Below are 13,032 nucleotides of genomic sequence, written 5' to 3'. Positions count from 1 at the left end.
CAACTGTAGCAGATGAGCCAACACTTGGGGTCTCAGGAATGTCTAGGTGGAGGTATTTCTCAATTTGGATAATCCTCCGCTGAAGGTCAGATAGCGGTGGGAAAGACTTTGAATTATGCATTTGGATTTTCCTAGTGAAATTCGTAGGAATCTCGTAAGGCTTAAATAAAGGAGAGGACCAGGTAGTCACCTCTAACTTAAGAGTTAGAGATGGTTTTGAAGTCAAGTATTCACCAAGTGTATGAAGATACTTATTGATATAGTTATTTTGTTCGAAAATACTTTTAATGTCTTTGCTAGTAACTGGTTTGTTTTCAGCCTTTCTTTTGAAAAGTGAAGCAACAATTGAGCTATTGGCATGAGAAATTGTAAAACCTTGTGATGGAGAAAGTTCAGCAGTGACATTCGCACCATTTATGGTTTTCTATACTTATGAAACATTGATTGATTTAGAAAAATAAAAATCCAATTGATGATATTTAGCATAAACCTTAAACCATTCAAAGAAATTAATTTATTTTTGGACAGAATTTAGAAATTCATAATAAATTTCTTGAATATTTTTTGCCATCTTTCGTGAAATTAGTAAAAAATCAAGTCCGTTTGAAAATATTTTCAGATGAATAAAATTCTGTTCCAAGAGTTTTCTTATCAATGTGAAAATCTTGACTTAAAACCCCCAGTTCTGCGCCTAAGGCTGAGTAAGTTGGAGATTGGGGTGGATAATCATGGATCTTGGTGAGAGGTGTTTCCACAAAATATTTAGCTTGTGGAAATCTAGATTCAAAGTTAACAGTCTCAATTCTAGAAGGAAATGAGGAAACTGAATTCCTAGTCGTCTGTATCTCAGGGAGAATAGATGAGGAGCCAGAGATTCGTTGGCTTTGAGATCTTTGGAAACAAATAGAAACAGTTCCTGTGGAGAAAATTCGGATCTAAGAAACTATAGTATTCTCAAGTTTTTCAGTTGGGCTGTATCTTGCAACATCCAACTCTGGGGCAAGGATACTTGATTCCAAGAGATCTGCTTGGTAATTGACAAGTGAGATCGTTAAAGGCCAATTTGGAAGAGTACGATTTTTCCATTGTAGATGTTTTTCATAGATCAGGAGGTAAAGTTAGTATTTATGGACTTATATTGAACTCTATAAATGACTGCTACATGGAGAGATCTATATTTGGTTTTGTAATTGGATGTCTTAACATTGAGTGTTAAAGAATCTAATATATTTAGATCCTTTAAGGAAACGGTAAAATTTAGAAAATAGTCAAAGTAAATTAGACCATAACAAAGACTGGTTTCGACCATTCCTAGTAAGGAATCATTGAAGTCTAGGAACCTAGAGTCCCTAAGACAAAGGAGTGGAGATGTATCTAAACCTTCTCGTGAAAGAGGTTTAGCTGCTATTTGGACTAGGCCGAAATGAAGGTAATCGCATTTATACTTACATACTTCGATAGTCTTGGGTTGAGAAGCTTGATATCTTCATGATCTGATTCAAGAGAGATAGTTTGTTCGATAGTGAAATATGGTAGTGACTTGTTTAGAGATTGCCATCTGGAGGGAGCCTTGTAAATTTGGTCTTAAGGATGCCTGGAAATTTTTCAGTCATCAATTGATTGCTGCAAATCAGAGAAACTAATCTCTTCCTTGAGTTTTGAACTTGAAGAATTGTAGGATGTTGAAGTGGATGAAGAGGATGAAGAGTTCTTAGAAGTAGAAGAGAAGGGACGACAGAAAGCCATAGAAGAATTTAAACAATAAACAATTAATAACAACAATATTAACCTATAAGCTTCCTATCCTTGGATCAAGAGACTATTGAGTTCCATAAAGAAAAATATTCAAGTACTTAATTCAATATTAGATGGAAGAGTCAAATCTGGTAATTAAATTAGTGAAATCTTGCCTCAATACTATATGTTTTAGCTAGATCCATTTTATCTAAAAGGTTCATTAGTCGGATAGTCCAAAGGTTATAAATAACCATCTGTAAGTCCCTAAGTCTCCACCTGCAATTCATCCATAAATGCTTAGGTTAAACAACTTACAATGTAGATCTGAAAGATCAGAGTAATATCTTCAAAATAATCCTTTTATAAAATAAATCTCTTTAAGTCTAATAGATTAAGTCAAGTTTTACCATTCATATTAAAAATCTAACAGTACTATATAATAGCAAGTTAAAAAAACAATAATAATCTTTACTTTCCCCCATGGCTCTGATACCATGTATATATATATATATTTCTAACAAAAAATAATAAAATATTTTTAAAAGGATTATATATTAAATTTTGTGACAAATTAAACTAAAACGAGATCGAAGGGGAGTAATGAGTGAGATCATATGGCATGTAGTAACATTTGGACTTAATAGTTTTGGTCTATTCCCACCTACTAGAGCACTACCAACCAAAACTTTTATCATTGTTCACACGGTTCGGCGCGTGACAGTTAGATGTATTGGATGATGGTCCATGAAGATTAAAAATAGACCAGATATAATGGTAGTAGAAGTGGTATTGGCTTAAACATATAAGTGTATCGGTTAAATTGTTTTCGTCCCCTGAAAGTCTTAACCTGTGATTGTTGCTGGTTAGGTTTTGTATTTCGGATTATGGCTAGTAAACTTTAAATTACACGCCAAGATAAGTTCCACAGTATGCATTTTCTAAAAATCCACGACGCTCTTCAGCAATTACACAATTGTACACGTAATGAAAATGATATGCAGATCGATATGAATCATTATGAGGAACAAAATTGACGCAAGACGTTTATTAGGGTTTAAATAAACTCTTATCCCTTATCTGTATCCCATTGTAATTTTCATTAAACACTTGCCATTATTTTTAAGTTTTTGAAGAAGTCGCGACGCTCTTCAGCAGTTACATAGTTATACAAGTAACGAAAATGACATGCAGATATGAATCATTATGACGAATGAAATGGATGCAATATGTTTATTAGGGTTTAAATACATTCTTATTCCTTATTTGTGTCCCATCGGAGTTTTCATTATTCACTTGCCATTATTTTGAGGTTTTCGGAGAATCTATGAAGCTCTTCAGCAGTTACATAGTTGTAGATGTAATAAAAATAACATTCAGTTTTGAATCATTATGGGTAATGAAATTGACGCAAGACATGCATTAGGGCTTAAATACATTATTATCTCTTATTTGTATCCCATTGCAATTTTCATTATTCATTTGCCATTATTTTGAAGAATCCGCGATGCTCTTAAGGAGCTACATAGTCGTCCACATAACGAAAAATGACTTGCAGATATGAACCATTATGATGAACCAAATTGACGCAACACATTTATTAGGGCTTAAATACATTCTTATTCCTTGCTAATAGATACATTCTTATTCCTTACTAATATTATTATTTGGTCATCTCAATTTACAATGCATGCCCTTTAATTATCACATTAAGCCAACGATTTAGGGCAAATAATTATTCTATAAAATGATACGTATGAATAGTATATTTTCTAATGAACTCCTAGCTAAACATATCATCAAATTTTCATTTCAAAATGTAACTATCAATTCATAAAATCAATATCAATTTTTTTAATAAGTTGATTTAAACATGTTCTTAACTTAGATGTAAACAAAACAAGGTGGATTAAATTAGTAGAGGAATAGTATACGTGGCAACAAGGTCCATTATAGTCAAAAATATTATTATATTAATTTTTTTATTAGTCAAACCAAATCTTTTCTCTTAGTAAATGAGAAATTATCCACATTAAGTATCATCATTAACCCGCGTGTCAAACCATCCGTTTCTTATTCCTCAAGTCCTCAATGCCACTGCCATTACCACTTCCTCCTTTGCCAGTTCCCATCAACAATTAAGATAATCATCCCGTATTCACGTAAGAGATTAATTTTCTCTGATACTAGTGAATGCAATGCTAAATTCATCAAAATGTTGAATTTTAATATGTGATGTAAATTTATATCCAAATTAGAAATCATAATGAATAGTGAATTTGAACTTCATAATTCATCGCCATATAACAAGAGAAATTATATTTTTTAAAGATCAAATTTTTAATATTTACATAAGAATATGAATAAAACATCTTTGGTTTTCATCATAATTACTATTATTAGGCTCATAATTAAGTCATAATTATAACTCAAGAATTAATTCAAAACATTACTTAGCATTAATACCATGGTATTTATTCATATAATCTGCTTGTTAAATGTAGTATCTGTAATTTATAACTAGTTAATCCAATCAACTTGTTAACTTTAGGTGTAAACAAATTAAGTGCACTAATTTGGTCGATTATGATCTACGTGGCAAAAAGATCCATAATAATAGCCAAAACAAAATTATTTTTTTTAGTTAAACATAATCTTTTCTCTTAGTAAATGTGCAATTATCCATACACTTATAACCTACACGTGTTGCATTGTCGTCACCGCCACCACTTTTTCATTTGTCAAGTTTTCATCACATGCACGAAAATTACGTAAACGTGTGGCTCAGACAGATTACGTTTCCAAGTTTGAAATATTTTCGTTCTCCTTCTGCCATCACCATCAGCACCACCAGTACCACTTCCTCCTCCATCAAGTTCCCATCACATCCAAAAAAACTTGCACGTACAGTTCTAGCCAATTATTAGAATCTTTTTTCAATTCTTCCGACCTTTTCACATCACACAAAATTCAAAAAAAATACCTTCGAAAGACCATAAAATTATGACAATTATAATTACAAAAAATGGTAAATTCAAACTAATAATTTGATACCACTAAAACTCAAATCACATAGCACTCAAACATTTTAGAAAAAAACAACCCTAAAGATTTATTTAATTTTTCGATATTGCTTTCAAGATCAAATTTTTCTTCAACATTAACATTTCTTCCCCCATATATATACTAGTACTACTAAAAAAAAAATTGTAATTTATAGTAACTTTCATATAGTTTTTGAATATTTAAATTTTAATTTTAAAATAATTAAATTGATCTAATCTATTTTAACTTTGAAACTTAGTCAAATTGACTCACGAAAAATGAGGGGAACAATTTAAAAGGAATGAAGGGAGTATAAATTTTACTCCTTCCGTTCTAATTTATACACGCCACTTTGTCTAAACTTTAAAAAAGGAAGAGAGATTGATGAAATTTATGATCTATAATAAGTCATATATATTTGCATGACTATAAATTATTTTATTAAGGATAAAATATGATATTTTAAAGTTAAATTGTTACTAAATACAGAAGTGTATCATTCTTGCTGGGGAAGTAATATTGATCCTTATTATTTTTAGTTAGTGAAGTTTTAACTTTTGATTAATTGATATGTGCACATCTCCGAAAAATAGCAATTAAGAATGGAGAATGTATACTAAGAAAAAGATTTAATTTTTTCTTTGTTATATGACACGATTAAAGGTCTTAAATAAATGCAATATAATTACTTGAAACAAATATAAAGTAAAAAATATGTTTTAAATTTGAGTTTATTATTTTTAAGCTCAGAAATATGGAGGAGAAAACATTTTCATTTTTCCCTTTCATTTTAAGAAAAAACACCAAATTATGCAATAAATTAAAAATTATTTACCCATCATGGAATTGAGTAATAAAAAAATTAAAGGATGTAATTGTTTGGGCTCGTAATAAATAATAACTGTCCTTTATGCTACACGAAAATAACTACATATAGTGTGTACATTATCGTATACAATTCATTTAATTATGTATACTTATAATAAATTAAATCATCATAACAATTTCGATCTTGTTATAAATGTATTTACATTATAGTGAATGTCTATCAAGATCTAATAAGATTTAGTTGATATCTATCAGGATTTGATGTATTTGTCTTTTAATGTGAAATTGGGGGCAAATTTCCCCTATAAATAGAAGCTTCCTTCATTGTAAATCATCCCTCAATGGAAGAAATAAGAATTAATCTCTCTATTCTCTCTACTCTTCTTTCTTGTTCTTTATTATTTTATAACACGTTATCAGCACGAGACTCTGCCAAACAAGGTGAGATTATAAATCTAAAGGATTTCAAGGTTAGTAATTCTTTATGTTATCTTTCTTTTGCTACTACTAATATAATTATTACTGAATTTGAGGAAAAATAATTGGTTTGGAGTCATTTATATTTTAAATTTATTCCTCAATAACAATATTATAAAAAAGGATGATAATGCCTATATATGGATAAGATGTTGAGTTTGAATCTTAATACACCATACTGATGATATTATGATGGCTAAGGCAAAATAATGGGTGTTTAATAAAAGGTCATGAAACATATCCCATTAGTATGCTCTATTCCATGAAGTAAATATGGTAGCATGAATCTGAAAATTGACAACTTGCTTCATTGTTAAAAGAAGACAAGTGATTGAATGCACGAATATAAGCGTGGAGAGACAATATGATAATAATCATCAAAAGTGATAATATTTTCACACACTTATTATGATTATAAGATATGCTAGAGAAAAAATTTTCTACATCATATGTATGCCTCGATTTGCTGCTGAAGTAGCAAAATTTTGAAAGAGGTTATAAGCTATCATAATTTGATAGCCTTAAGGCACGATTATATTCCATTCCTAGGGAATGAGAAACTTATTAATGCAAACGTGCACTTGATTGTGATTGTATCACAACTCACCTCCAAAAGAGGTTGAATAATTTTAAAATCTTCCTATGAAAATGGTTGCCACTGCTTATAGAATTGCCCACAACTTCTCTGATCAACTCACTACCCATGTCCTAGTAGCTGGGTTCACAGGCCATCTTAAAGGATGGTGGGATACCCATCTTAGTGAGGAAGATAAACAAAGTATCTTCCAAAGTGTCCGTGTAGACTTCTGAGGAAAACCAATTCTTAGGGATGGAGAAACCATTCTTGAATCCACAAATACATTGATTTATACTATTATTAAAACTTTCATCGGTCGTCCAGGTATCTTTAGAGAAAGAACCTCTAAAGTACTTCAAATCTTAAGTGTAAAACTCTTTTTGATTTTAGGTGGTACAAAGATGTTTTTCTTATGAGGATCTATGAAAGACTTGATGGGAACCTCCCATATTGGAATGAAAAATTCCTGGATGGATTGCCTAAGTCCCTTAGAGACTTACTCAAAGAAGACCTTCAAAACCAATACTCCAACAAGATCATTCCATATGAGGGAATCACTTATGTTCAGGTCACAAGCCTAGTTCAACAAATTGCCTTAAAAATCTATCAACAAGATAAGATATTAAGGCAACTCGCTAAAGATAGGGCTCAAACCCGTCGAGATTTAGGAAGTTTCTATGAACTATTTAGCCTCACCTCTTGTAGGAAGAAGACTTATAGAAAAACAACCTCAAAAAGGGAAGTTTCTACTATCAAGCCTAATTTTCCCTGAAAATTAAAATTGTCCCATCCTAAACGGAACTATATGGTAACACCGATTCTTCTCGCCCCCAGTTGTGGCAAATGTTATAGGTGTGGGTAACCTGGTCATATTGATAAATATTGTAAATTGTCTAAAAAGGTTAGAAACCTCAACCTTGATGATTTTATCCTTAGCCAAATCCAACACCTCTTATTAGAAGAAAGTGGAGATTCAGATAGTTCTAATGATGAATTTGATTAGGAATTCAACCAAATCCAAAATGATGACTTGTAATCTACCCTGTCTAATCAAGAAAACCAACCAAAGATCAATGTTCTAACAAAAGAACAAGATCTCCTCTTAGAAATGATTAGCAATTTACAAGATTTCGATCAAAAGAAGTATTATTTAGACCAATTCAAAAAGACCCTAGATAAGCCTTCTACATCTTCATCTAGTGTATTTTCTCATCCCTAGATTATAAATACTTACAATATCACTGACTTCCTGAAGCGGTTTTCTTCTAGTAAACCTAAGTTAGTAACTTTTCAAGACCTCTAATCTAAGATAGTACTCCTTAAAGAGTAAATTAGACAAATCAAAGTAAGACAAGACATAGATCGCCTTGTCCTCCAATAATTCTCTACGAAGGTTGAACAATCTCAGTTGGTAGATGTCACTGACCCATTGGATCGGAATATTGAAGAGGGAGATTTCCTTATTCAATACATTTCAAGGATTCCCATCAGAAGATGGCATACTCGGATAACCTGGGTGATCAACAAATCATTTATCCTAGATATCATTGCCTTGTTTGATACAAGTGCAAACCTCATTTATGTCCAAGAAGGACTTATCCCTACTAAGTACTTCTAAAAAATCCCTTAGGGCTACAAATGGTAGTAAACTAAGAATAAGTTACAAACTTTCCGATGTCGAATTATGAAATTCCCTACGAAATTTGCTTTTGTCATCCTCTACTTCCTTTGTTCTAGTAAAGGATATAACCAGTCCTATAATGCTAGGCACCCCCTTTATTGCAACTATAATTCCTTTCTAGGTTTACTCATACGGGAATAATTATTGAGGCCAACAATATGTTTCTCCCATTTGACAAACTACCTATTCAAAAAATTTTATCCTCTCTAAAAATCAAAGAGGCTCAAATTAATTTTCTCAAAGAAGAAATTGCATTCTGAAGACTGGAGCAACGACTTTAGGAACCTTCTCTTCAATCTATGGTCAGGACCTTAGAAACAAAGATTGAAAAAGAGCTTTGCGCTTACCTGCCCACAATATTTTGGAATCGCAAAAAGCATATGGTCAGGCTTCTTGAGAGCCTAACTTTGATGAAAAAACAATTCCTACCAAAGCTTGTCCAATTCAAATGAATCATAAGATGACAATCTATTGTCAGACGAAAATCAATGATCTTCTCAAAAAAATATCATCTCACCAAGTAAATCTCCTTGGAGTTGTGCTGCCTTCTATGTCAATAAAAGTTCCGAAATTGAACGAGGAGCCCCACATTTGGTTATCAACTACAAACCTCACAATTTTGCCCTCCGATGGATTAGATATCCTATTCCTAATAAAAAGGATCTTCTCCAACGGCTTTATGCTGCTATAGTTTTTTCCAAGTTTGATCTAAATTCAGGGTTTTGGCAAATCCAAATTAATCCAAGAGATCATTATAAAACTGTTTTATAGTACAATTTGGGCAATATGAATGGAACATAATGCCCTTTGGCCTAAAAAATACTCCTTCCGAATTTCAAAAAATAATGAATGGCATTTTAATTCTTTTTCAAAATTCATTCATGTGTATATTGATTATGTTTTAGTGTTTTCCATCAGCATTGATCAACATTTTAAATATTTACGCGTCTTCTTTAATATCATCAAAGATAATGGCTTAGTTTTTTCCAAAACTAAGTATAGTCTTTTTCAGCTCGATATCAGATTTCTCGATCAAAAAATTTGCAATGGTACTAGTACCCCAATTCAAAGATCCATCCAATTTGCTGACAAATTTCCTAATCAAATTCTTGATAAAACTCAACTTCAACAATTTTTAAGATGCGTTAATTATACAACAGATTTTATTCCTGGGCTCAACAATCTATTGAAACCTCTCCACGATAGGTTGAAAAAGCCTCCTCCTCCGTGGACTCAAATTCATACCAATGTAGTTAAAGAAATCAAATTAAAGGCATAAGACCTCCCTTGCATATCTCTCCTCGATCCCTCTGCATTCAAAATAGTTGAAACAGATGAATCAAACATAGGCTATGGTGGCATTTTAAAACAAAATAAACATGACAAAGAATAGTTGCATTTGTATCAAAACATTGGAATAAAGCTCAGAAAAATTATCCTACTATCAAAAAAGAATTTTTAGCAACTGTGTTATGCATTTCCAAATTTCTAGCTGATTTGTTAAATCAAAATTTTTTCCTAAGGATTGATTGTAAAGCGCCGAAATCTGTTTTGAAAAAAGATGTAAAGAACCTTGCTTCTAAACATATATTTGCTAGATGGAAAGCAATACTATCTATTTTTTATTTTGATATTGAATATATCAAAGAGAGATCTAACTCTATACCAGATTTTCTTATCAGGAAATTCTTGCAAGGAAGATAAGATGTCCAGATAAAATAACAAAGAACCTCTACCTCCACAAATTCCAGCTCTTTCATCTCCAGAAGAGACCACCAAAAAAGTTGTTACACCAAAACAAGAAACTTTAGTTGCACCAAAGCAACTTCCAAATATAGTAGCTGACACAAATCAACCAATATATCAAACCTCAGCTGATTATGCCATGCCAGGATTACCATAATCTTTCATAATGCAATAAAGTACAAATTCAATTTCAATTTCCAACACCAAGAAATGGGTTGATTTGGTCGACGAAGAAGACGAAGAGACTCAATTAGCTCAAATAGTGTCTGTCCCCTGGATAAAAGAAAATTTTAAAAAATGGCACCTACTTATGGGTTGTAGACACCTAATTTTGTCCCATCAAAAATATTTCTTATTCTGATATCACACAATTTAACCCCATTCTTATAATTTTTTCCCAAGAAAATAAATAACCACCCCATCTTTTACTTATTTATTTATTTATTTATTTTTGTTTTTTTTTATCCCAAAATAACAAGTCATAACAAACTTTGCCTCATTCTAACATTCCAACATCCCACCTAATAAAAAATGGACACCTAACCCCTACCCCTCCAATTAAAAAAAAAAACAACACCTCACCACTCACCAAACTACCTCACCACCACCACCTCCATGTGACCCCCTACCTTTTTTTGTTTACACATTTTCTTGCCTTCTCCATTTATAGAAAAAGACAATACACAAAAGAGGAGGATTCATTGGGGTCCACAGAATGACAAAAAAACATAAAACACAAAATAGCACCATCACCTCACAATTTCATAGGCACACAATCATCTTCTTCACGATATATTCACTCACATTAACTAATAAGAAGGAGAAGGAGATACTCACCCTTAACAAAACCTCATACCCTCTTTATTTTCTCCATTGATTACACAGAAAGAACACTACACACAGAAAATGAGGTAGATCGAGAAAGAGTAGCAGAGAGGAGAGACGCAAAAAAGAGAGGAAAAGAGATCTGGGTTTCTGTCTTTTTCACCTTCATCCATGCCTACATATGAAAAACACACGCACATGATGAAAACAGTGAAAACAACAAAAAAATGAGCAAAAATAGCGTGAGAATCGAAGGAGAAAACAGAATTCAGGTTTCTAGTTAGTGTTCCGGTGACCCCTTTGCCGGAACTCATCATTCTCTTTCGATTTCTGGGTGAATCTGGTCAGGAAACGATAATCTCAATGGAATTTATCTTGATTCATCGTTACTGCCGTTGTCTGGGCGAACCGGAGCTCAGGCTATACTGATTTTGACTTTTTGTTGCATTGTTGGGGTGTTGGGGTTCATCTGTTTTTGTGTTTCATCGTCAAAACCAGGTTTCCATCTTGTCGAATTTCTTAGATTTGGTTTTAATTTTATTCTTGGGTTTTTGAGATTCGAACTTCATCTTTCTATTCGGGGATTTTCTATTGTCGTTCGAAGTTGTTGATTCGAATGTTTATAATTGAGTTTGGTTTCCCGAATTAAATTTATTCGGATTGGTATTGGCGATATCGAGTTGGATCTTTGTCATTTTTGAAGCTAGAAGTTGAGGTTCTCGGGCGTGGTTCTATCTCCGATGTATTGAAAGCGACACTTGAGGTCCAATTCTATCTTCTCTTTAATTTTTTATGTGAATATGAATGATTTATTATTTGATATGTTTGAATCTTTGTTTTTGTGTTGGTTGATGTTGGATTTGAATGTGGAAACTTGGATTAGTAGTCGAAGAATTGATTAATTATTTTGAAAATGAATGCAGGAAGAGATTGATCTCGATAAAAGTAAATTTGGATAATTTTTGATTCTTTGATGATGTTGAAATGTGATAAGAATCATGATAGGTCAAGTTGGATAGGAAAATAGTAGGTTCGGGTAAGAAAATTTAGAACTTTTGGATTGTTGAATGCTGAAAATATTTGTTGAATGGTTTTATTTTATGAATTTGAATCGATTGTATTCATTCTTCGGGGAATTCCCCAAGGTCACATTTGTATTCATTCACCAGGGAATGTCCCAACGTATCATGTACTCGGAGGATGCCTGTGATGAAGGCCCGAAGCATCGGGTATGGCATTGGAGTGTAGTTTAGGATTAGTGTAGGTTAGCGTAGGTTTACTTTTCAGTACCTTTTTCATTTCGGGTTGTAATAATTGGAATGAACACTATATTTTTGGACTAGTTTTGTTTGTTTGATCGATCATTTTCGTGTGTTTTAGTGTGGTTTGTACATTTTGTAGTATCAAATTAGCCGACATGCTCCACCAAGTGACTGTGGCCGAACCCCGGGATCGAGAGGTGCCTAACACCTTCCCCTTGGTCAACAAAATTCCTTAACCGAAATATCTATTCGCGCATCAGTTTAAAAGATTCAAATCATTTTTTTTTGACAAAGGATTTCCAAAGGTGAATTGGCACACCCTATTTATGCCACGTGGATACTCTAAGTTTTTGAATATAAATAATCCTTTTCAAAACAAATCTTCTTTTTTGTCACTTCAATAATAAAACCCTTTCAAACCTTAAAAACTCAAACTAATCTTTTTGGTTAAAAAAGGGGTGTGACAGTTCTGGCGACTCTGTTGGGAATTTTTCAGAATTCGAGCTTATTTTGGAGTTGTATCGGCTTAGTTTAACACTATAGGTGTATAGACATTTTGTTTATGTTGTTTTGTGTTATTGTTTACCATTGTTGAGTGACTACGTGCTCTTTGTTTACAGTTTTTACTTTATGTCTTACCGCTTTATATCTGGCATCATGTGCATAACCCGAGTCTTTATTTATGCAACAAGTTCGTAGTATACGTGTGTACACAATCTATAGTTGAGTCACCCTTATTTTAGGAGGGGGAGCCGTTGGGTTGTATAGAGTAGGTGGACAACTAAAGCAATCCACTATCGACCATACGCTCCCCCGAACACCCTTGTTAGTGGATCCCAATGTAGGTCAACCTTTAG

The 13,032-nt window shown here is 32.6% G+C and overlaps 1 long non-coding RNA gene across 1 annotated transcript; it reads left to right on the top strand.

Annotated features, from left to right (window-relative positions):
- Nucleotides 1-10,546: 10,546 nt before the first annotated feature.
- Nucleotides 10,547-12,277, top strand: LOC107869867. The gene is made up of 2 exons (XR_001673988.2): nucleotides 10,547-11,676; nucleotides 12,083-12,277. It is a non-coding gene; the product is annotated as an uncharacterized LOC107869867 (long non-coding RNA).
- Nucleotides 12,278-13,032: the final 755 nt, after the last annotated feature.

Source organism: Capsicum annuum, chromosome 4, assembly GCF_002878395.1.
Source record: "Capsicum annuum cultivar UCD-10X-F1 chromosome 4, UCD10Xv1.1, whole genome shotgun sequence".
NCBI classification, from domain to species: domain Eukaryota; kingdom Viridiplantae; phylum Streptophyta; class Magnoliopsida; order Solanales; family Solanaceae; genus Capsicum; species Capsicum annuum.
This window is presented reverse-complemented; position numbering and strand designations above follow the sequence as displayed.